We start from the raw sequence: 25,335 nt of genomic DNA, 5'->3' as shown, positions 1-25,335 counted from the left end.
TTTCCTTGAACAAATCAATCAGCGGCTTGGTGTGCTAGGAACACATATGGACTGGGGGTAATTAATCTACCAAACCATAGAATACTTCGCACGATTGCATGACTGACTTGGGATGATTCCAAAGGAAGCAAAAACAAGCTCCCTCGAATTCACGGCGGCAACTTGCATCGATTGCACGTGAATCTAGAGGAAGTCACTACTTTCATCCAAACATATACCTCATGAACGGGGCAGGAAGAAAATGCTTACACAAGTTTCCAACACTAGCTGGATGTTCAGCACGAATCAGGGAGGAGACAAAATGCTGCTAATGGGCTCAACAACAACTCATCGGAATTTCCATATCACTGGACTTCCACCATTATGTGAACAATGTGATAGTATTGGTCAGACCAAAAGATGTAATGGTGTATGCTCGAGGGATCAACCACGAGTAAGACAACATTACGAACATCGTTGGTTCTGATTTGACTTGACGATCGCCCACACTCAAATCAAAGGATTGATAAGACAATAGGTCCAACAACTGATCACAGGGACCAATCGATGAAGATATCATCTTTCTTCAACACACACTACACAAGAGTATCCCTTTGGAACGAACTAAGTTAGGCAAGCTTTTATCTTCCAACTCTCCAAGTTGTTGTTCGGCTTAACCAACTAGCTCAGGGGTATCCAACACAGATTCTTGGAGAATGGATGGTTTAAAGAAAAACCAACATGATCATGAACTCAACATAGCGATCAGGGAACAACCTGGTAATACTTCCGAGAAGATATTCGGAAAATCACAAACCACCGATATGTTATTAAGCTCGAGAACAATCTTGCTTTTCAGGGCAAGACGATATGATCAAGGAGCGAGGGGTTGTCACAATCCTAACTCATTGGTCGATGAGTGCACCCGGAAATATGGACTAGGTAGCACGATCAATCTTAGGATGATGATTCGATAACCAACACGCTAAGAATGATAATAATGTCCATAACTACCAAGCAACACAGTTGCTAGGAGTATTGATTTCACACATCATGGTTCACTCGTCGGCATTCCGGTTACAATAACACGGGACCGAGGAATGAATAATGATGGAGAGAAGTATCACTGCGTCAAGAGTTCATAGGAGGCAGTGCAATTCTCATGACATTCCTGTCATAAAGATGGTAACACTCCAAGGTAGAACAGAGCAAAAGCTGGATTGGCATTTTGATCTGCGAAATACAACTACTTTGACCCAATCCTGGATATGGATGAGGTACTGGAGTTTTGTTTCTCCTAGTCATTCTGAACCAGAACGGCTTGACAGACCACAAGAATACTAGGCATCGATGAACACGAATGCACACATACTCCTGACTATCAATTGATAGATGAAGATCAGAAAACAACTAGGGATGAACAACTCAAAGGAACATATATCTTTCTGAGTTGTGGATGCATAGATTAGTATGTCGAGCAAAGGTCAACATTTCTTCCGGATAACCCATGCAGAAAGGTAGAACTGGCGGATTCACAATGTAAAATGGAGAAGTCATCAAGAGCACTCTGGTTGTGATCTTTTGGTTCAAAAGAACTTCTGCCATAATCAGTTCATGGTATTTGGAAGAAGGAAGTACCACGGACCTCGAGGACTGTTGCAAGGTTACTAATATCCTAAAGGAACGAGCAACACTATCTACATGAATTAAGTAGAGTGAATCTTGGGTTCAAGAACCCAGAAATAGAATGCCTACTAACTAAATGGCATCACGGGATGCTTTCGAGAATGATGGCCAGAATCATCACACTGGGAATACAAAACATTGCTAGGTTACTAGGTGACTCCCTAAGACACCTAGGTACATAATAATAGCTCCAACATATATGTCGAGGCAATGGAGTACCTCAACTCATTGACGTGTGGTTAAACTGGCCCAAAGGGACATCAGGAATGGAAAGAAGGGATTTGCAAATGCATCAGACTAGTTAGAAACCTGGGATGACTCGGACAGCATAACGGCTGTAAATGCTCAAAATGATTTGAGACAACCTGCAAAATAGTGGCATGACCACTTAACATCAAAATATCAAGGTTTTGAGATCAACTGTCAACACACAGAAGTAGTAGGAACTGAACTAAGCCTTGAATCCATCAATCCTACAAGTCTACGAATTAGTAACACGTGATCCTGATAGAAAGAAGAGAAAGCCTAGTTTCTTAACCCTGTAGGAAAGATAGTATGACTCGGATCAGAAGGGCATAAGGTATAAGGAGTAAAAAGAGCCTTACGTCCCTTCCCACAATCAATTCCCATACATATAACTAAAGCATTTCTAGACTCAACTTCGACCAGTTTGGCTTGGTAATCCTACAGGCAGTCAGGCTCTGATACCAAAACTGTCAGGACCCCGATTCCAAGTCACATCGATCTAGCATGTAACACCTCATATCGCTTTGGGGCCTCACGCATGGTATTCCCAGGGGTGTCGCCTTACTATGGCCCGGGACCATTTGCTCTTTTGGCTCACGTATATGATAGTGTCGCTAGCATCCATATGACAGAGAACCCAGGCCGACATGGCTAGTCGTGAACCCAAAGCGGCACCAACCTATGGGGACAGGCATACATGTATCACATCGAGCATGTCGGCTAGCACCGTGTGAATATGGGCTGTAGCACTGGGCTAATAGGACTCCGGGAACCCGGGCTATAGCACTGGGCTAACAGGACTCCGGGAACCCGGGCTGTAGCAGGCTAGGCAGGACTCCAGATGTCACCGCGTGACATTTCCCTGAAGGGACAGACACAGGAACGAAGTGAAACACATGCCGGCCAATCAAGTGTCTTGAGCAGTAGTGCTGGGCTAGCAGGACTCCGGTGAACCGGGCTGTAGCGGACTACTATGGCTCATGGAAGCACAAGACTACATTTCCCCATAAGAGAGGCTACCAAGGATAAACAACTAGGTTGTCGGATCCCACACATACCAAGCATTTCAATCATACACACAATATGCTCGATATGTGTAAATACAACATGGCATCACAACATAACTCTACCACTCAAGTATTTATTCATTAGGCTCCAAAGAGCGAGATATTACAAACATGGGTCTCATGACCCAACATTCAGAGCATACAAGTCAAAGCACATGCGGAAGCTTAACATGTCTGAGTACAGACATCTACAAATGAAAAGGCTGAGAAGCCTGACTATCTACAAGACCCTCCCAAGGGTACAAGATCGTAGCTGAGGTAACAAGCTAAACGTCGAAGTCCACGTGGAACTACTAGCGAGACTGAAGTCTCTCTGCAAAACATAAAATAAGCAAACGTGAGTACAAATGTACCCAGCAAGACTTACATCAGAACTAACTACATATGCATCAGTATCAACAAAGGGGGTGGTGGAGTTTAACTGCAGCAAGCCAGCTTTGACTCGGTGGCTATCCTGAACTACGACTGCAAGTAACTCTTTGAGGTGGCGCACACGAGTCCACATATTCACCATATCAATACACCACTATGGATCCGCTCCCGTCTCCTACGAGAACACCATCCATAGCACTCACGCTTATCTTGCGCATTTTAGAGTATCCACTTTCACTTGTCTATGAACTATGCAAGGGGTCCAAGTTTCCATATCCGAGGAATCCGGCTATTCGAATAGATAATGATAACCCTGCAGGGGTGTACTTCTTCACACACGCTCTCGCCACTTATCGCCCTGTACACGTCATGTACCTCGGCAACCTTCAAGCGGAAGCCGGGCGAGGGAGTCGGCCACGACCTGACTAACCAACAAGTCTCTAGTCCAGGTTTATCGCCTATTCGGGTTCCATCCGCAAGGAGATCCGTCCGGGGTGTCGCTCACGGCCCCAAACGATGTGTGCAGGGTTCCCAAGCCCACCATCCGGGTGCCACTTGGTACACCGTGCCACTGTGCCTAGTCTGTCCCAAGCCCACCTGTACCGGGTGCCACTTGGTAGACTACTAACACTACCTACAAACACCAGAAACTAGTTGCAACTCCTGGACAGAGATCGAGTTGATTAATAAGCCGAGAGGGGCCGAGTTACCGGAACCCAATGTGTGGTAGTAACTGTTCATGGATCACAAACACAGAACTCAGTTCCTGAGAACGGCTGCAATGAGACAACCCACCATGTACTCCTACATGGCCTCTCACCGCTACCTTTACCAAATCGTGTTCACACACTAGCTCTCAACGGTAGGACATGTTCACCACGTTCCAATTCATTCCCGATGAATCAGACTTGACTCAACTCTAAGCAGTAGCAGGCATGACAACAAGCATGAATGAGTAGGCACATCAGGGCTCAAACAATTCCTACTCATGCTAGTGGGTTTCATCTATTTACTGTGGCAATGACAGGTCATGCAGGGGAAAGGGGTTCAACTACCGCAACACGTAACAGTTGAATCGTTGTTGTCCTAATGCAGTAAAAGAGAGCAGGAGCGAGAGAGTGGGATTGTATCGGAATGAACAAGGGGGTTTTGCTTGCCTGGCACTTCTGAAGATAGTATAGCTCTTCATCGGTGTCATCGATCACATCGTCGAGACCACGTCTACTGAGAGGGGACAAACACCGGCAAACAAGGAAGAATCACAATCAATGCAATGCAACAACATGATGTATGATCATGACATGGCAACATGCTGGTGTTTGGGCTAATGCAACAGAAAGTCATTTTAATTGAAGTGGAATTCAAAACTACATCAAATTCCAACTCCAAACCTATTATGAAATTTTCCCTAATCATGTTTCATCCTAAACAATGAGGTTAACTTGCTCAAACATGCATGAAAATGGTACAGATGGATTCCTCGAATTTTTATGATATATTTTCATATATAATTTGTTTGATTTGGAGTTACGGTTGAATTACTATGAATTTTTGAAGTTTGGGGTATTTTCTGAAATTTATAAATCAGTTCTGATTTATTTTAATTCCAGAAAAAGATTTATGACGTCAGAGTGACATCAGCACCACGTCAGCAAGTCAACTAGTCGGTCTAGGTCAAACCTGACCAGCAGGGCCCGCTGGTCATTGACCCGGTGCCAGTTTGTCTCATAGACAGGTGGGGCCAGGTCAACGGTGACCTCAGCCGGTCAACTGACGTGTGAGGTCCACTGTGTTTAGGTTAGAACTAATCAGAAACTAAACTACTGTTAATTAAGGGCGTGGGGCCCATATGTAAGTGGGTCAGTGGGTTAATTTGTGGTGTCATTAGAGTTTAGTGATGGTGCCACATCAGAACCGCGGACGGTTAGACGACGGCGATGAACCAGAGCGGCGGTGGCTCGCCGGAGTGGCGCTAGGGGCAGCGGCGCGGTGCGCTGAGGGCACTAGGGAGGAGCTCTTTCTCGTCCGCATCTAAAGGACCAGACGAGAGGCTACAGGGTGGCCAGGTGCAGCGTCGGTGGCGAGCGAGGCGGTGGCTAGAGCTACGGCTCCACGGGCGCGAGGACTGTAGCGCGCTAGCGAGCGAGCTGATGGTCGCGTTGGGCTCCAGGGAGCTCCCTGAGCACGCCTCAGTGCTCGGGTTAGCCAGGCAGGGCTGCTACCAGCGGTGATGACGGATGCAGCGCCGGCGAGCTTTGGTGACGGCGGGGAATGGCACTACGGCATGGGGGCGAGCAAATGGAGAGAGGGGAGATGCGGCCGAGCTCAAAGCGCATCCGATGGCGTCGTCGGTGAGGTCGGGGACAGTCGGGTTGCTGCGAATCGACGAGGACGGCCGTCGGTGAAGAGGACGCAGAGGCGCCGATGGCGGCCAGGTTGTGCTCCTCTGGTTGCTGTCGACGATGGGGACACGTACGAGGTCGGCGCAGAGCTCCCGGGCATGGTAGCGCGACAAGGGGATGGTGATGGCCACGCAAGTGGCAGCGGTGGCCGGCGGGGCTCTCGGGTGGTCACGGGGAGCAGGGGCTAGAGGGGGAGAGAGGCACCAGAGAGATGGGGGAGTGAGGGAGTGAGCCAGGGTGTTGCGTGGCATCTCTGATGCGCCGGGGAGGCCAGCAGGGAGGCAGGAGGTGGCCACGGGTGGCTGTGCGCGCCGCACGCAGTTGCTTCTCCTCCTGGCAGGAGGAAGAAGACCTCACTGCCCTTGGTGGGCTGGGCCTTTAGGTGGGCTGCTGCTACAGGTAGGTGCCCTTGGTGGTTTTGATTTAGTTTATAACCCAAATCATTTTAATAAATCCGGAAAATAATTTTGGGCATTAAATGAATTATTACAGAGGCCCTTAACTATTTTCAGAATTATTGGAGCATTTAAAAATATTAATAGTATTTAAATGTCCCAATTCAAATACAATATGAGTTATTCAAAAATCCAAAATGGCCTAAAAATATGTGCATCATTTTTGGTAGAGGTTTTCACCTTTATCAAAAATAATGAACTTTTCTAAAGGGCATTCTGGGTTCATTGAAAATATTTTTATTTTGATCCTAATTGCATTTCATTTAGTGCTAGGGCTTGTCATCCCCATTTCAAATTTCAAACAAATATAGACATGATGCATGGATGCTTATGAAACTAATTGCAATCAAATTCTAGGGCTGTGACACATAACCTCCGATACTACTCATAGATTCATCAAAATAAGCAAACAACACATAGAAAATAGAATCTGTGAAAAACAGAACAATCTATAGTAATCTGTACCAGACATATACTTCTGAAACTCCAAAATTTCTCAAATAAGTTGTTGTACCTGAGGAATTTTCCTATTAATCATATGCAAAAATAATCAACCTAAAAGCACTCTCCAGTAAAGAAATGGTAGCTAATCTCGTGAGCCCTAAAGTTTCTGTTTTTTACAGCAAGATCATAAAGACTTCACCCAAGTCTTCCCAAAGGTTCCACTTGGCACAAACACTAATTAAGAAAAATAAAAACACATATAAACAGAGGCTAGATGAATTATTTATTACTAAACAGTAGCAAAAAGCAAAGAACGAAATAAAATTGGGTTGCCTCCCAACAAGCGCTATCGTTTAACGCCCCTAGCTAGGCATGATGATTTCAATGATGCTCAGATAAAAGATAAGAATTGAAACATAAAGAGAGCATCTTGAAGAATATGACTAGCACATTTAAGTCTAACTCACTTCCTATGCATAGGGATTTTGTGAGCAAACTATGGGAACAATAATCAACTACCATAGGAAGGCAAAATAAGCATAACTTTAAAACTTTGAGCACATAGAGAGGAAACTTGATATTATTGCAATTCCTACAAGCATATGTTCCTCCCACATAATAATTTTCAGTAGCATCATGAATGAATTCAACAATATAACCATCACATAAATCATTCTTTTCATGATCTACAAGCATAGAAAGTTTACTACTCTCCACATAAGGAAATTTATTCTCATCAATAGTAGTGGGAGCACACTCAACAAAATAACTATCATATGAAGCATAATCCAATTGAAAATTAAAATCATGATGACAAGTTTCATGGTTATCTTTATTCTTTATAGCATACGTGTCATCACAATAATCATCATAAATAGGAGGCATTCTTTCATCATAATAAATTTGCTCATCAAAACTTGGGGGACAAAACATATCATATTCATCAAACATAGCATTCCCAAGCTTGTGGCTTTGCATATCATTAGCATCATGGGGTTTCAAAGAATTCATACTAACAATATTCCAATCATGCTTATCATTCACATATTTATGCCAAGCATTCTATGTAATTGTTCTTCTAGTACTTGAGCACAATTTTCCTTCCCATCATTTTCACGAAAGACATTAAAAAGATGAAGCATATGAGGCACCCATAATTCCATTTTTTGTAGTTTTCTTTTATAGACTAAACTAGTGATAAAACAAGAAACTAGAAGATTCGATTGCAAGATCTAAAGATATACCTTCAAGCACTAACCTCCCCGGCAACGGCGCCAAAAACTGCTTGATGTCTACTACACAACCTTCTTCTTGTAGACGTTGTTGGGCCTCCAAGTGCAGAGGTTTGTAGGACAGTAGAAAATTTCCCTCAAGTGGATGACCTAAGGTTTATCAATTCGTAGGAGGCCTAGGATGAAGATGGTCTCTCTCAAGCAACCCTGCAACCAAATAACAAAGAGTCTCTTGTGTCTGTCGGATTTCGGGTTCCGACAAAACCCTCGAGGTTCGAACACTAGGGTGCGCACGAAGATTTCCCACAACCTAATCACGCCATCAGCCTCACCGCAATCTCAAAGCCTAGCTCGGCGAACCCGCAACACAAGGGACACAAGATTTATACTGGTTTGGGCCACCGTTGTGGTCTAATACCCTACTCCAATGTGGTGTGGTGGATTACCTCTTGGGCTGAGGATGAACAGTACAAGGGGAAGAACAGCCTCCTGAGGAGAGGTGTTCTTGTGCTTGGTGGGTGTGAGAATATAGTGGGTCCAGTCCAAGATGAGATGTGTTCTACTGTGGTGGCTAGTCCTACTTATAGAGCCCTGGTCCTCTTCCCAAATATTGAGCGGGAAGGGATGCCACAACGACCAATTTGAAGGGGGAAAGCTAGTACAAGCTATCCTGACTAAAGGTGGTCTTCGCCTATCAAATGCTCTGGCTGTGAAGCCGTCTTGGTCTCCACGGTGACCTCCGTCCTGCCATCCTGCTGGTCTTCGTCTTGTTGCACCGATGTGGAAACCTTTGCCTGATGCTTCAGTACTCCTTGCCTGCGCTTGCCTCCTTAGCACCAAAGAGGAAACGAGGACACTGGGCGCGCTGGCGCCCGCCTGGCATTGCTTGTCATGGCTTACGTCATTGGAACCTCACGAGGTTCGCCCTGCCTTGATCTCGGCATCCCTCGTGAGCCAGCCTGGTGGGGCTGCCCCTGAGGAGGTTTTGTGTCGCCCGCCTCGCGAGGCTTGGCCCCTCGCGAGGGTCTTGTGAGTTTACTAGTGAATACAGGCCGTACTGGGCCACGGGTGGAGCCGCGCCGTGGGCCACAGGCAGGCAAATCTGGGGAACCCCATTCCCAGAACACCGACAGTGTCCCCAACACACCCAATACAATGGTAGATTGTATAGTTGCACTAGTTCGGCGAAGAGATGGTGATACAAGTGCAATATGGATGGTAGATATAGGTTTTTTTAACCTAAAAATATAAAAAAGCAAGGTAACTAATGATAAAAGTGAGCACAAATGGTATTGCAATGCACTGAAACAAGGCCTAGGGTTCATACTTTCACTTGTGCAAGTTCTCTCAACAATAATAACATAATTGGATCATATAACTATCCCTCAACATGCAACAAAGAGTCACTCCAAAGTCACTAATAGCGGAGAACAAACGAAGAGATTATTGTAGGGTACAAAACCACCTCAAAGTTATCCTTTCTGATCGATCTATTCAAGAGTTCGTACTAGAATAACACCTTAAGACACAAATCAACCAACACCCTAATGTCAACTAGATACTCCAATGTCACCTCAAGTATCCATGGGTATGATTATACGATATGAATCACACAATCTCAGATTCATCTATTCAACCGACACAAAGAACTTCAAAGAATGCCCCAAAGTTTCTACTGGAGATTCAAGACGAAAATGTGTGCCAACCCCTATGCATAAGTTCACGAGGTCACGGAACCCGCAAGTTGATCACCAAAACATACATCAAATAGATCACGTGATATACCATTGTCACCAAAGATAAGCACATGCAAGACATACATCAAGTGTTCTCAAATCCTTAAAGACTCAATCCTATAAGATAACTTCAAAGGGAAAACTTAATCCATTACAAGAGAGTAGAGGGGGAGAAACATCATAAGATCCAACTATAATAGCAAAGCTTGCGATACATCAAGATTGTACCACCTCCAGAACACGAGAGAGAGAGAGAGAGAGATCAAACACATAGCTACTGGCACATACCCTCAGCCCCGAGGGTGAACTACTCCCTCCTCATCATGGAGAGCGCCGGGATGATGAAGATGGGCATCGGTGATGGATCCCCCTCCGGCAGAGTGCCGAAACAGGGTCCCGATTGGTTTTTGGTGGCTACAGAGGCTTGCAGCGGCGTAACTCCCGATCTAGGTTATGTTATGGGGGTTTCTGTTTATATAAGAGGTTTTGGCATCGGGAACAAGTCGGGGGGTCTCCGAGGTGGCCACGAGGTAGGGGGCACGCCCAGGGGGTAGGGCGCGCCCGCACCCTCTTGTGTGCCTCGGGACTCTTCTGGCCAATCTCTAGTGCTCTGTGGGCTTCTTCTGGTCCAAAAATAATCTCCGTCAAGTTTCAGGTCAATTGGACTTCGTTTGGTATTCCTTTTCTGCAATACTAAAAAACAAGGAAAAAACAAAAACTAGCACTAGGCTCTAGGTTAATAGGTTAGTCCCAAAAATCATATAAAGTAGCATATAAAACATCCTAGATGGATAATATAATAGCATGGAACAATCAAAAATTATAGATACGTTGGAGACGTATCATGTCCCGCCACGCCGGGCGCCTGCGCACGAAGAAGGAAGCTGCCAAAAAGTCCCCAGGCCGCGAGAAGACGCTCATGCACTCCAGGCGCCGCCACGTCAAGACCGCGCGCCGACTACAGCGGCAGCACGTGGATATCAGGATCAGGCTCTGTCGGTGGGAACAACACCTATGGGATCACTAGGATCCCTTCGACGATCGGCGGACGCGGGGTCGTGAGAAGAACATGTCCAGGAGGCAGCACACGGATCATTTACCCAGGCTCGGGCCGCGAGGATGCGTAATACCCTAGTCTTGGTTTGGTGGATGTATTCAGTGTTCTTGAGCTTTCAAACTAGCTACGGTGGCTGCGTAGTTCCAAAGAGCCGAATACCTCTCCTGGTCACCTCGGGCCTCCTTTTATAGGCAAAAGGGGTTGCCATAGGGGCACCCAGGAGGTGGAAAGGTGTACAACACGCGAGCTTATCGCCCGGCATTATGGGACAAAACGCATTAAATGCGCTGCTTAGGTGTCCATTAGCTTTATCGGGGACGGGAACGAGGCCCGTCCCGTCCTTCGCTGCTCTGTCTCGCTTCGACACGTTCCCAGGCTAGTAATGCGTGTGGTGCCATGTAGGCAGGGAGGCTTCTGAGGTGGCGCGGTGGTAGGTCTTCACGAAGATCTGCATGCCACCACGCAGGTGCTTGCTGAGTTGGTGTAGAGGCCGCCCGTCGCCATGTAGGTGCCTGCCCAGCTGGTTGAGCTAGCAGCTGCTTGGGGACGGCGGTGGAGTCTTGGCTAGTGCGGGCCTGGCAGTGGCCCACTGATGCTCTCGACAAGGGCCTTGCTTGGGGCCCGACAAGGGTCTTGCCATGGCGTCGCAGTTGTCCTCGGCAAGGCGCCTGCCGGGGGTCTTGTGGATCTCCTCGGCTAGGATCCCGCCGAGGGTTGCCGTCTTCTGGTACTGATATGATCTTGTGTGTTTATGGTCTTGACAAAGATCTACATGCCACCACGGAGGCGCCTCCGAGCCCTGGTCCCAATGCAGTTGGTAGGGCTGGAACCCGTGGGCTCAAGGATGGCTCGCTCTGTTGGTGTTGGGTGAGCTACCTCGGCAAGGCTCTTGTCGGGGCTGCTGAGGCTGCCCCGGCAAGGGTCTTGCCGGGGGAACCTGCTTCGTCCCTGTGCTCTTTGGGTTCTTGGTCTTGGCGTTGTGTTGTTTGTCTTGGGCTTTGTCTTCTCTCCGGCTTCCCTTCTCTGCCCTACTAAGTGTGGCCGTGGCGCGCGGCTCTGACTGTCCGTGCACAAGAAAAGGGGTACAAAGGAGTGCCCCTACTTTAGTACACCGACAGGAGCCCCGGGCCTAGGCCACACATAAGCGCGACATGTTGTTGGGCCAGGCCCAGAACGGTGCACGGACAGTTGGAGCGGGATTTTGCCGCTGTAATTTTTAGTCCGCCCCGCTTCCCCACGACCCGCGTGCGATGTGGAGGGTCATGCGTGACGTGGGGGTCATGCATGGGGAGGTTTACGCATGCATGTGTCACATCGTGGTAAAGAGGCGGCTCGCGCCTACCCCATAAAAAGAGGGAGGCATGGAGGCGCGACTCATTTACTGGGTGGACCCAGGTCGCAATCTTCAAGGCGCCCACCCCCCACGATCACGGGGCAGGGAACAGTCGCTTCACCCGTCTCCTCGATTCTGCTCGCTCGCCACGCGTCCTGCATGCAGGTGGCAGGCAGTGGAGGCGGGAAACCGGGCCGCTGCTGATTGGGGCAGCGGGTTGGCCTTGATTCCCTGTGCGACTGATGGCTGGATTGGCCGAGTGGGGAGGCCGAGCCTCGACACCGCCTCTTTATAAGGAGGGGGAGGGGATGTCACCCTGCATGCTCCCATCATCCATCTTCTTCTACTTCCGCTCCTTCCTTCCACTCATCATAGCGAGAGGGGGCGCAGGCCCTTCGACAGTGGGGGCGAGGGTCGCCGCTCGACAGCGCGTTCATCCTTCCCATGAGCTCGCGACGGCAGAGCCTACTATGAGAGGAAGGGGAGGGGGAGAGGCCGAGGTTGTCGCGGCGGTCCAGGGAAAGGGGGACGAGGCGGCGCGATGGCCGTGCCTCCACCAGTGATGCCTCCCGTGATGGAGGGCCACGTCGGGGATCAGCCCTGCGAGTTTTTCATAAGGTGCACCGGCCACCGCGTCATCGTCTCGACCTCCCACCCCTTTCGCTCGGGAGATGGAGCTCGATCCGCCCCAGACCCTCAGGCTGCACATGAGGGGTTGTGGGAATGGCGGCACGTGGGTCGACGTCGACTTCCGCGCTCCTCACGTCATGTACCTCTGTCGTGGACGGAAGATGTTCGCTTGCATCAATAGCCTGACGGCTTAGCTCGTCCTCTATTTCAAGTTAATGGAGGACGTCCTGCTCTCCATCAAGGTCTTTGGAGATCTTGGAACTCGTCTAAAGTGCTGCGTGGAGAGCTCCTCCAATGATGAAGATTCCTCCTCGAGCAGGAGTGACCAAGAGGACAGCGACAGCGACGACGAGGGAGTCGAGTGGCAGGATGCCGACTCCGACTTCAACTGACAGCGTCGCTCCTCCCTCGGCCACGCGCCTTGCCAAGGGTCTTCCTTGCCAAGCTCTCCATCGGGGCGCTCCCCGTCGTCTCCTTGGGTGGCTGGCGTAGGAGGGCCGGAGAAGGCGAAGAAGGCGGGTGGCGGCCGTCAAGTCAGAGTACGCGGGCACCGACGCCTTCGTCGCGTATAGCCGGCCCACTGCCTCGTCTTTCAGCTCCTTTCCCGGCACCAAGATGTTCTCTTGGTGCCTTCTGCTCCTCGCACCTTGCCTAGGTGCCCCTTTTGCCCTCCTGTTGTCTTGTTCCACCTTCTGATGAGAGGTACAAGAAAGGGATTATGGGAACCTTATCTCTTTTTAGTTTGTAAGCTTGCAGGCACTTGTTAATTTTAAGACTTGTAATCCCCTTGCTCATGTTTTTAATTCCGTATGAACTGTACCTGCATGGGATGTTTTTAATGAAAAATGGTGTTTGCCAGGTTCTTTGTGCGTTAGTGAGGCCCATGCCAAGGACGAATCCTTGTTATTTTTAAGATAAATGTTGTTGCCCGGCAACAGGCCTTGCCGTCTCCCCACTTCAATTGACCATTCTCGCGCTCTTGGCGGAGGCAGGGGTGAAGTAGAGTTAGGCCCCTCGTTCATTTCCTTGCCACTACGACTACGACCAAATTCCGACCTAGGACGTAGCTCTTGGGTACAGGAAAGCGGGAGCACGGTGGTTTTAAGAATATAAACGAGGTCTCACATGTCCCAGTCCTATACGTAAATGCATAACAGGGGGATAAAAGACTTATCTGAATCCACAGCCTCCAGCAATCTTGGCTTGCCATGGTTGGATCCTTGTGTCTTCAGCCCCGGGCAGTCTTGGCTTGCCGGGGCCGGAGCGCCGGTCCATTCCCTTTCTCCCAAGCGGCTTGGCAGAAGTTCCCATATGCCCTGTGAACCAAAGATAACAGAAAGACACACACTCGACCTCTAGGCTAGGGGTTAGTCGCTGCTAAGCACTATCAACCCTAACCGAGGGAGAGACTTAACCTAGCATGCATGCTAAAACTTAGGGCGCCAGCGCTTCATTTATTTATGCTCAGGGTCTGCGCCTGGCTTTGTACAGAGGGTTACATGCCTTGTCGGCAAAGCTTGAACAAAAGGTGCCTTGCCGGGAGGCCCGGCAAGCCGCGCCTTATAGGTAAAATTTGCGAAGATGCTCGATGTTCCAGGAGTTGCTCACCGGGACAGAATCTTCGGTCTCCAGGCGGACTGCGCCAGGCCTGGTGACTCGTATTACCCGATAAGGGTCTTCCCACTTCGGCGTCAATTTGCTGGAATTCTTGGCCGACTGAACGCGCCAAAGAACAAGGTCGCCTTCCTCAATGCTTCGGGCATGAACATTGCGGCTATGGTAGCGGCGCAAAGCTTGCTGGTAGCGTGCTACTCTGATAGCCGCCCGAAGACGATCTTCCTCAAGCAGCATTGCGTCATCTTGATGCAATTGCTCTTACTCAAGCTCGTCGTAAGCGAGCACTCGAGGTGACCCGTATATGAGTTCCGTGGGGAGAACTGCTTCTGCCCCATATACCAGGGCAAAGGGTGTCCGGACGGTGGCTCGATTTGGCGTCGTCCTGATCGACCAAACAACCACCGGCAACTCATCAATCCAGCGCCTTCCGCTCTTGTGCAGCCTGTCAAAAGTCTTTGTCCTCAGGCCATGCAACACTTCAGCATTTGCCCTCTCCGCCTGGCTGTTGCTCCGTGGATGTGCCACGGAAGCGAAACAGACCTTGCTGCCGAGGTCTTGGATGTATTGCATGAAGGCATGGCTCGTGAACTGCGTGCCGTTGTCGGTGATGACTCTGCTTGGCTCACAAAAACGGCACACTAGCCCCTTGAAGAACATGATGCCTGACTGTGCTGTCACCTTCCTCACTTCTTCCACCTCCGGCAACTTTGTGAACTTGTCGATCGCAACGTACAAGTACTCAAAGCCCCCGACAGCGCGGGGGAAAGGGCCTAGTATGTCGAGCACCCAGACCGAGAATGGCCAGGAGAGAGGAATTGTCTGAAGGGCTTGAGCTGGTTGATGAAGCTTCTTCGAATGGAACTAACATGCTTCACACTTGGTTACTAGTGCCGTTGCATCTTGGAGGGCAGTGGGCCAGAAGAAACCTTACCGGAACGCCTTGCCGGCAAGGGCCCTCGACCCTATGTGGGAGCCACATATGCCTCTCTGTATCTCCGCCAACATCTCCAGTCCTTCCTCCCGGGGAATGCACTTCAATTTCACACCATTCCGTCTCCTCCTGTACAGGACGTCATCGATTAACTGATACATAGGAGACCGACGGGCTACCTTCTCCGCTTCTTCCTGCTTCTCAGGAAGCTCCCTTGCATGGAGGAATCAGACGGTATGTTGTGCCCATGCCGGAGCCTGGGGCTCGAAGGCAAGGACCAAAGGCATTTCTTCTGCCATGTGAGCGGCTGTCTCTACGGACCGGGCTTGATGGCCTGCCAGAGTCGGTCGCTCCTCGGCAGGCTCAGAGTCCGCGGCAACACCCTTGCCGGCGGGCCCTGGGGGCTCAGCGGGAAAGTACTTGCCAGGGCCTGATTTCCTCCGCTTGTTTTGCTCCATTGATGGTTCGATGGATGGTTGAGTTAACCGAAGCAAAAAGGTACATGGTTCCACATGTAGCTCGAATGAAGCGTGCTTTGACAGGTAATCAGCGATGTCGTTCTCCGCTCGGGAAACGTGCTCCGCTTCTATACTGTCAAAGCGCTCCTCCAGCTTCCTCACCTCATCTACGTAGGCCTCCATCAATGGGCTCTGATAATCTTTGTTGACTTGTATGAAGACAAGCTGCGAATCACCCCTGATGATGAGCTTTTTAACTCCGAGGTCTGCCGCGATCCTGAGACCGGCAAGCAACCCCTCGTACTCAGCAGTGTTGTTGGTGGACATCTCCCTGGGAAAGTGCATCTGCATTACATACTTGAGGTGCTCTTCGGTGGGTGCGACGAGCAGCACACCATTACTGGCGCCTTGCAGCGAGAAAGCTTCGTCAAAGTACATAATCCAGTCATGAGCTGTTTCCTTGCCGGGGAGAGTGGTCTCCTGGATCTCCTCATCAGGCGTTGAGGTCCATTCTGCAATTAACTCCGCAAGGAGTCTACTCTAGATTGTTGAAGTACTTTCAAACTTCAACCCAAAGCTTGATAACTCCAAGGCCTACTCCACAATCCTTCCAGTTGCGTATGGGTTGTGCAGTATCCCTTGCAACGGGAGGCGGGTGACGACAGTGATCTCGTGGGCCTGCAAGTAATGATGCAGCTTCCTCGAGGCTATAAGGAGGCCGAAGAGATATTTCTGCACACCGGAGTACCTTGACCTAGCCCCCTGAAAGAGGGAGCTGACAAAGTAAACCGGGTGCTGCATCATCTTCTTTTTCTGCACCACTTCATTTGGTGGTGCGGGCCCTGCCCCAATGGCGTCAGACTCTGCCGAGGTCCTTCCCTTGCCGGCACCAGGCCCTGCCGGGGGAATTTCCAATGTGCCATCCGCCGGTCCTGCCATTGCCACTGCCTCTTTGTCGACCTCCCTCCACGCCACCAGCGCGGCGCTAACCACTTGATTCGTCACCGCCAGATACAGCAGGAACGGCTCTTGCGGTTTAGGCGCCACCAGTACTAGTCTAGAAGTGAGGTACTTCTTCAGATCCTACAGTGCTACTTCGGCCTTCGGGGTCCATTCCAGGGAAGGGCGTGCTCGGCAGACTTGGAGATGAATCGGCTCATGGCGGCAACGCAGCCAGTGAGCCGACGCACATCCTTGATCCGCTTGGGTGCCTTAATCTGCTCGATAGCCTTGATCTTGTCTGGGTTTTCCCCGATCCCGTGCTACGACACAAAGAACCCGAGAAGTTTGCCAGACGGAACACCGAGGACACACTTCTCAGGGTTCAGCTTGAGGTTGATCTTGCGCAGGTTGGCAAATGTCTCTTCTAAGTCTTGTACAAAGTTGCCTTGTCCTTGGTTTTGACCACTATGTCATCCATGTATGCTTCCATATTTCTATGTAGCTGGGGTTCAAAACCAATTTGGACTGCCCTTGCAAACATCGAGCCAACACTCTTCAACCCGAAAGGCATCCGTAAAAAGCAGTACGTACCACATGGGGTGATGAATGTTGTCTTCTCTTCGTCTTCTCTTGTCATGAAGATCTGGTGGTAGCCCGAGTAGGCATCGAGGAATGATAACAGATCACACCCAGCCGTGGAGTCAACAATCTAGTCGATGCGCGGCAACGGGAAGGGGTCCAAAAACGTAGGATGGAGCACTCCCCTCACCAAGCCTGCTGCTTCCAACTTCCTAATCTCTTCTGTGATAAACTCTTGCCTTTCCAGAGCCTGCTTCCTGACTTTCTGCTTGACGGGCCGCGCATGAGGACAGATAGCTAGGTGGTGCTCAATCACCTACCTGGGAACATCGGGGATGTCAGTTGCTTGCCATGCAAACACATGGACATTCGCACACAGGAAGGTGACAAGCGCGCCTTCCTATTTGCTGTCCAGGGTGGAGCTTATGGTGAAAGCCCCTCCCGTGCCATCCTCCCTAATGGACACCTTCTTGGTCTGTGGTGGCGCAGCTCTGGATTTCTTGCTCTTGCCGGTGGAGCTCTCTGGCACGTCCTCGATGGTAGCACAACACTCCTAAGAGGGGCGCTTGCCGGAGTGGGTGCGAGAGGTCTTGCCGGTCTTCTTCCTCCCTCCCGGGGCTTCAGCGGCAGGAGCAAGTGCCTTGGCGGCAGTTGCTGCAACTGCTTCCCGGTAGAGTAGGTCGGCGCAGATCAGCGCAATCTTCTTGTCACAAGGAACGGTGATGATGGTCATCGGCCTAGGCATCTTCAGTGTGTTGTAGGCATAATGTGATGCGGCCATGAACTTGGCTAGTGCCGGGCGGCCGAGAATCCCATTGTAGGGAAAGGGGATCTCGGCTACATCGAAGACAATCCTCTCCGTTCTGTAGTTCAACTTGCCCCCAAACGTCACGGGCAGCGTGACCTTCCCCTTCAGCTGACTCCTTCCCGGATTGACCCCTTGAAACGTGCCCGTTTCCTTGAGGTCTCCATCAGGAATTTGCAGCCTCTTGATCACAACAAGCGAGATCAAGTTCAGCGCGGCCCCGCCATCGACTAATATCTTGTTCACCTTGAGGTTGCGTATCGTTGGTGAAACCAACAATGGCAAGCAGCCGACTGCAGTTGTGCGATCAGGGTGGTCCTCGGCGTCAAAGATGATAGGCGTGTTGGACCACTTCAGTGGCTTATGAGCATCGAATGATGGTTCCGCTGCTGTGATCTCACGCGCCCACCACTTGAGCTGGTGGTGAGAGGTATGCAGCGAGGCCCCACCATCGACGCACATGGCCTCTGTAGCCTTCTGGAACTCATGCTCGCCGGACTCGTCATCTTCATCATGATCACCGTCTTGCTACTTCTTGTCGCGGTCCTGAGCGGGCCTCTCTTGCTGGTTATCCTTGTCGTGGCGACCTCCTTGGCTGCGACGCTTCTTGCCGGATCCCTCGGCACCATCCTGTTCCTTCTCCTTGTCCCGCCTCTCATACTCAGCTTTTTGCTTCTCAGCAAGCAGCTTGACTTGCTGGCAGTTCTCGAGGTCGTGGCCCTTGGTGCGGTGGATCTTGCAGTACTGCTTGTCGAAGCCCCCCGGCTTGTCGGCAGCCGCCAAGGCCCGGCAAGTGGCGCACACGGCAATTTCCTTGCCGGGGTTGTCTGCCTTGGCCTTCTTGGCAGCGCCGGTGTTGTCGGATCCCTCTACGGCAAGCACGGTCTTGCCCTTGCGTTTCCTGTTGTGACGCCGGCCCTTCTCCGTCGGGGCGGCGTTGTCTTCATCAGTAGAGTCGGTTTCCAGGCCGGCGTCCTCGCCGGGGTACTTCCTTCCCTCTTCAGCCTGGGCGCACCTATCGGCTAGAACATAAAGTTTGGCCACATCCTTAACCTTGTTCATCGCCAGCTCTTCGCGCATCTTGCGGCTGCGCACGTTCTGATGGAACGCGCTAATCACCGCGGCAGGATGAACATCGGGTCTGTTGTACTGCACCCGGCTGAACCTCTGGATGTACTTGCGTAGGGTTTCCCCTTCCTTCTGGGGAATGATATGTAAATCACTGACCTGGCCATGAGCTTGGTGGCCTCTGGTGCAGGCACCAACAAACTCATGGCACAGATCCGACCAAGAAGAAATGGAATCCGTCGGCAAGTGCATCAACCAAGACATGAAGTTGGGCTTTAGAGCCAACGGGAAGTAATTGGCAAGCACCTTGTCGTCACGAGCTCCGGCAGCTTGCATCGCGATGGTGTAGATGCCGAGGAACTCTGACGTCGGGCTTGATCATGCGGTGGGACAGCCATTGGAACTGCCGCAGCTCATGGGTAAAGGCTGGACAACCCACCTCGTAAGGTAGGCCGCTGGAGCCCCCCGGTGCCGGGTAGTCCATAGCGGGTCCCGCCCGCTTATCCGACTGGTGGTGTGTATCACGCCGTTGCTTGATAGTGGTTCGAGCATCTTCGTGGGCTCGTTCTTGAACAACTTGGCGCTTGTCGCGGTGGGTCCATGGGTCGGACGACGCTATGGAAATGTTATCACATGCGTCGTCACGACGGACTGGCAGCGGCGGCAATTGGCATCAGGGGAGAGTGTACTATGGCTGCAGCTCCCCTGGTTCTACCACCGCTGGTAGGTAGTGGCTCGACGGAGCGCGAGCCCGAGGGCCCCGCCGGTCGCGGATCATCTTTATTGGCTACGGCGACGAGGCTCCGTATGGTGGATCTCCACTCGTCGAGCTTCTCCGTAGCAGGAGGAAAGTCGAGGACCAGTTGCGCGCACGCCAAAGCTTCTGCTGGCGTGGGTGGTGGCGACAGCTATGTGGACCATGGCGCGCTTCGACTTCTAACCACGTTAGAAGGAGCTCTATCACGGCCCAACGGTTGCATGCCATTTTCACCGGCACTTCGGTGGGCATGCTGGGCTCCTTCGTCCCGCGAATGATGCACAAGGCTCTTCCCACAGCGGTGTCCAGGGTCACTGGCTTGGTGACGCCGCTCGTCGCGCAATCCATGGAAGAGCACGCTGTGGGCGCCGGTGTGGGCGTCTTGGAAGTCGCTGCGTCGCCCGTAGGGGGCACAGCGACGCCCCTGGAGGGCCCCGCGCTGCCTGCGGGAGGCCCAGCCCCGTCTTTGGATCTTGCCGCGTGTGGCTCGTCGTCTGGTGCACGAACGACACCACTCGCTAGGCTCTGACTACCAGGGCGATGCTGGTGATCGTGGGTTGTGGCTCGGGTTCTGTCCGCGGCCGGTCCACTGCCCACCCGATCTGGCACGGTCCGCTCGGCCCCCGATGAGCCGATCGCCGTGATCGTGTTCTTCTTGGGAGCCATGGTGACGAAGAACTGCTAGGCTAACTGCTAGACAAGATTCTCATGACTGCGCTCCCTACCTGGCATGCCAAAGATGTCAGTGGGAACGACACTTATGGGATCACTAGGATCCCTTCTACGGTCGGCGGGCACGGGGTCGTGAGAAGAGCAGGTCCAGGAGGCGGCACAGGGATCGTTTACCCAGGCTCGGGCCGCGAGGATACGTAATACCCTAGTCCTGCTTTGGTGGATGTATTCAGTGTTCTTGAGCTTTCGAAATAGCTACGGTGGCTGTGTAGTTCCAAAGAGCCGAATCCCTCTCCTGGTCACCTCGGGCCTCCTTTTATTGGCAAAAGGGGTTGCCATAGTGGCACCCAGGAGGTGGAAAGGTGTACAGCACGCGAGCTTATCGCCCGGCGTTACGGGACAAAATGCATTAAATGCGCTGCTTAGGTGTCCATTAGCTTTATTGAGGACGTGAACGAGGCCCGTCTCATCTGTCACCGCTCCGTCTCGCTTCAACATGCGCCCAGGGTAGCGATGCATGCAGTGACATGTAGGCAGGCAGGCTGCTGAGGTGGCGCGGTGGTAGGTTCTTCACGACGATCTGCATGCCACCACGCAGGTGCTTGCTGAGTTGGTGTAGAGGCCACCCATCGCCACGGAGGTGCTTGCCCAGATGGTTGAGCTAGCAGTTGCTTGGGGACAGCAGTGGAGTCTTGGCTGGTGCGGGCCTGACAGTGGCCCCGCAGATGCCCTCGGCAAGGGCCTTGCCAGGGGCCCGGCAAGGGTCTTGCCATGGCGTCGCAGTTGTCCTCGGCAAGGCGCCTGCCGGGGGTCTTGTGGATCTCCTCGGCTAGGATCCCGCCGAGGGTCACCGTCTTCTGGTCCTCATCTGATCTTGTGTGCTTATAGTCTTGACAAAGATCTTTGTGCCACCATGGAGGCGCCTCCGAGCCCTGGCCCCAATGCAGTTGGTAGGGTTGGAACCCTTGGGCTCAAGGATGGCTCGCTCTGTTGGTGTTGGATGAGCTTCCTCGGCAAGGCTCTTGCCGGGGCTACTGAGGCTGCCCCGGCAAGGGTCTTGCCGGGGGAACCTGCTTTGCCCCTCTGCTCTTTGGGTTCTTGGTCTTGGCATTTTCTTGTTTGTCTTGAGATTCGGCTTCTCTCCGGCTTCCCTTATCTTCCCTGCTAAGGGTGGCCGTGGCGCGCGGCTCTGACTGTCCGTCCACAAGCAAAGGGGTACAAAGGAGTGCCCCTAATTTAGTACACCGACAGGCTCCGCCTCCGCGACGGGCCCCGGTGACCCCTGTAGTCTGCCGTGCCTTCACTCCTGAGATGCATAGCATTGTCTAGCCTGGCAAGTTCAAGCTAGACCTGCCTCCGCGCTATGACGGCACCCCTAACACTGCATAGTTCTTGCAGCTCTACGAGCTGAGCATAGATGTAGCCAACAATGACGAGAAAGGTCATGGCGAACTGGTTTCCCATGGACCTCAAAGATGGTGCACGCTCATGGCTCCTGAACTAGCCCATGGGATCAATCTCCTCCTGGGGCGAGATGCGGGAGTGCTTCGTCGCCAACTTCCAGGGCACTCGCGACCTCCCGCCGGCCGCGGGTGACCTATGGTGCATCAAGCAGCAGCCGAGAGAGACCCTACAGAAGTACATCCGGTGCTTCAATGGGCTCCCGTCAGGAGTGTTGGCGACCTCCCGCACTTGAGATGAAGTGGAGGATGCTGAGACGACCGTAGCCCCCGTCAGGAGTGTTGTGACCGGCCTTGTGAGGACCTCTGGCAGGACCAGCCTCGTGAGGGTGCCTGGAGGGACCAACCTCGTGAGGACCATCCTCAGGGCAATGACAGCCTCCCTCCGCTGCCGCCACCACCAAGGAGGAAAGACAACCATCATCAGGACTAGGGGGCTGGGGGCTTCCAGGAGCCTTGTGCCCTTGCCTGCATCGTGGGTGGTGCTCAAGCCCCAGCCTCTCAGTGTATCTTCAAGTAGTTTGCTTGTGAGGTGAATGCGGCCCTTCCCAGCCTCGAGGCCACGCGCCCGCTCAGGTGGTCCAAGTGCGCCATCACCTTCAGCTTGTTGGACCAGCTCAAGTGCGCAGCAACTGCTGGTGCCCTCTTGATGCTCTGCTCACCCGTCATCAGCAACGTTCAAGTCACGAAGACCCTCATCGACGATGGCGCAGGGCTCAATGTCCTGTCCGTTGAGACATTCGATAGCCTCCAAGTGTCGTACGATCATCTACAGCCTACCAAGCCCTTCTCAGGAGTGACCGACAGCTCCACCACTCCGATAGGGCAGGTCCTCCTCCTTGTCACCTTCAGCCAACGTAACAACTAACTCACCGAGCTCATCGACTTCGACGTCGCCCACATCCATCTACCATACAACGCCATCCTTGGGTATCCTGCATTGGCCAAGTTCATGGCAGTAACCCACCATGGCTACAACATCCTCAAGATGCCAGGGAGCGGCAGCGTCATCACGGTCCCCTGCGAAGAATGAGATGTGGTGCGCTCCCTTGAGCGCGCTTTTCAAGCCGCTACGGTCGAAGACTCTGACAATGAAGGCACCCTATACCCTCCTGAGGCCATTCCCAAGAAGAAGAAGCAGCTACTCCACCCAGGGCCTTAGGATAGCGGCGTCTCCAGCGGCACCACCTCAGGATCCGCGCCCTCAGCTGGGGCGCCTCCCTCCCTCGTGTAGGAAGGCGCGCCCAGCGCCCACCTCGGGCTAGGCTCGGGGGCTCTCTTCCGGAGGGCCTCAGACCTATCCAACATCATGAGGGAGGCGCTCGGGCACCACATGGAGGCGTGCTTCGCCGCACATTTCCCTCAAGAGGGCACAGGGCATGGAGCGCCCAGTGCTCAGTAGTTCATTTCCAAGGCAGCTCAGGAGCTTCAAGAGTCAAGGACCATGCGCGGCGACCGCCGCCCACCACCTAGCGCGGCCCCCCATCCTGGCGAGGACGGTTGGCTACGCATCTACGTCGACATTCTAGGGCTCAACAGGGCCGCTTCTCAGGAACGCTTCTGGCCTTCGCGCGTTGGACGGTGTGAGGGCCCACCTCACAGCTACGTTCGCATGCCATTTGGCCTGCCGAACGTGGCTGTCACCTTCCAGTGCCACTCGCGGAGTGTCTTGGTGGCTCAGGAGGCCAGGCATCACGCAGTCCTGGCGGAGATGGCGACGGTCCTGCAAGAACCACCCGAGCCCCTGGAGCCTCCTGAGGCACAAGGCCCTGGTGGCTCGTGAGGAGCGAATCCTTCGGCGCGCACCTTCATCTACTTCAACACTCCTTCGACAACGGTACGAGGTGACATTTTCTGGTTTACTCAGGTGGGAGCACCTCTCGGGCTGCATCATTTCCAGGTCGCACGGGCCTGTCCCTGCGACATGTATCTTCTTGCACCTTTAGTTTACTCTGTTCGGGGCGCCCCTCGGGCTGCATTATCCCCAGGCTGCATGGGTCCGTCCCTGTGGCATGTATCATTCTTGCATCTATCTGAACTAGCTTGTCTCCTTGCATGAGTTCCCTATGATTATCACTTGCTTGATTACATCTCGCAGCATCCCGCATCACTAACTGATCTCCTGTTTCTCACGATGAGAGCTCCACCTATCGGCATGACTCTTGTGCTCGGGTCGGTCCCTCCAACGCTGATAAACCAGAGAGATCGAGCACTAGCTCGTGGCCTGCTCTGCGCACGTCACCTCATCGGATCCTCAGTGCCTTAGTCTTCTTGTGGAACAATCGGCAGCTGGGTAACCAATGTGAGCATGGGCTAGATTCCCTCTCCAACTAGCTCGCAGGAATCTCTGGAGCGCCAGCTACTGGTGGCCTCATTAGCTTGTTCCATCTCTCGTGCAACTCGCTTGGGCGTGAAAGGGGGGCTCCTGAGCATCGCCCCACAGAAGCTCTTACTAACTCTCCAGCCCTCACCCCCTGTCCTTGACTACGACATCGCGACCTGGCATACCGGCGGCGGATGAGCATTGCTCGAGGGTCGGGACCCGAGAAAGCTGAGCAGTCAGGAGGGCACGAGAGGAGGAAGGATCTAACATAAGCCTGACCTAGTAGCGCCTGTCGGTGTTCTGGGAATGGGGGTCCCAATACTTTCCTGCCTACGGCCCACGGCGTGGCTCTACGAGCGGGCCCGTATGACCCATCTTCACCAACAAGCATTCAAGACCCTCGCGAGGGGCCATGCCTCGCGAGGCGGATGACACGAGACCTCCTCGGGAGCGGCCTCACCAGGCTGGCTCGCGAGGGGCAGAGAGATCAAGGCAAGGTAAACCTCGTGATGTTTCAGTGACGCGAGCCATGACAAACGAGACCAGGAGGGCGCCAGGCGGGTGCCAGCGCGCACAGTGTCCTTGTTTCCTCTTTGGTGCTAAGGAGGCAAGCATAGGCGAGGAGTACCGAGGTGTCAAGCAAAGGTTTCCATATTGGTGCAATGAGACCAAGACCAGCAGGACGACAAGATAGAGGTCACCATGGAGCCCAAGGCGGCGTCACCACGAGAGCCTTTGGTAGGCGAAGACTACTTTTGTCAGGATAAGTTGTACAAGCTATCCCCTTTCAAATTGGCCGTTGTTGGCCCCCTTCCCTCTCAATATTTGGGAAGAGGACTGAGGGAGTCCTGGACTAAGGGGTCCTCGGGCGTCCGGCCTGTTATCTATGGGCCGGACTGATGGGCTGTAAAGACATGAAGACCGAAGACTGTACCCGTGTCCAGATTGGACTCTACTTGGCATGGAAGGCAAGCTTGGCAACTGACTATGTATGTAGATTCCCTCTGATGTAACCGAACCCATGTAACCCTAGATCTCTCTGGTATCTATATAAACCAGAGAGCGTAGTCCGGATAGACAAATA

This window comes from Triticum aestivum, chromosome 5A, assembly GCF_018294505.1.
Source record: "Triticum aestivum cultivar Chinese Spring chromosome 5A, IWGSC CS RefSeq v2.1, whole genome shotgun sequence".
In the NCBI taxonomy this organism is placed as follows: domain Eukaryota; kingdom Viridiplantae; phylum Streptophyta; class Magnoliopsida; order Poales; family Poaceae; genus Triticum; species Triticum aestivum.
The sequence above is the reverse complement of the archived record's forward strand: the minus strand, read 5'-3'. Positions refer to the sequence as shown.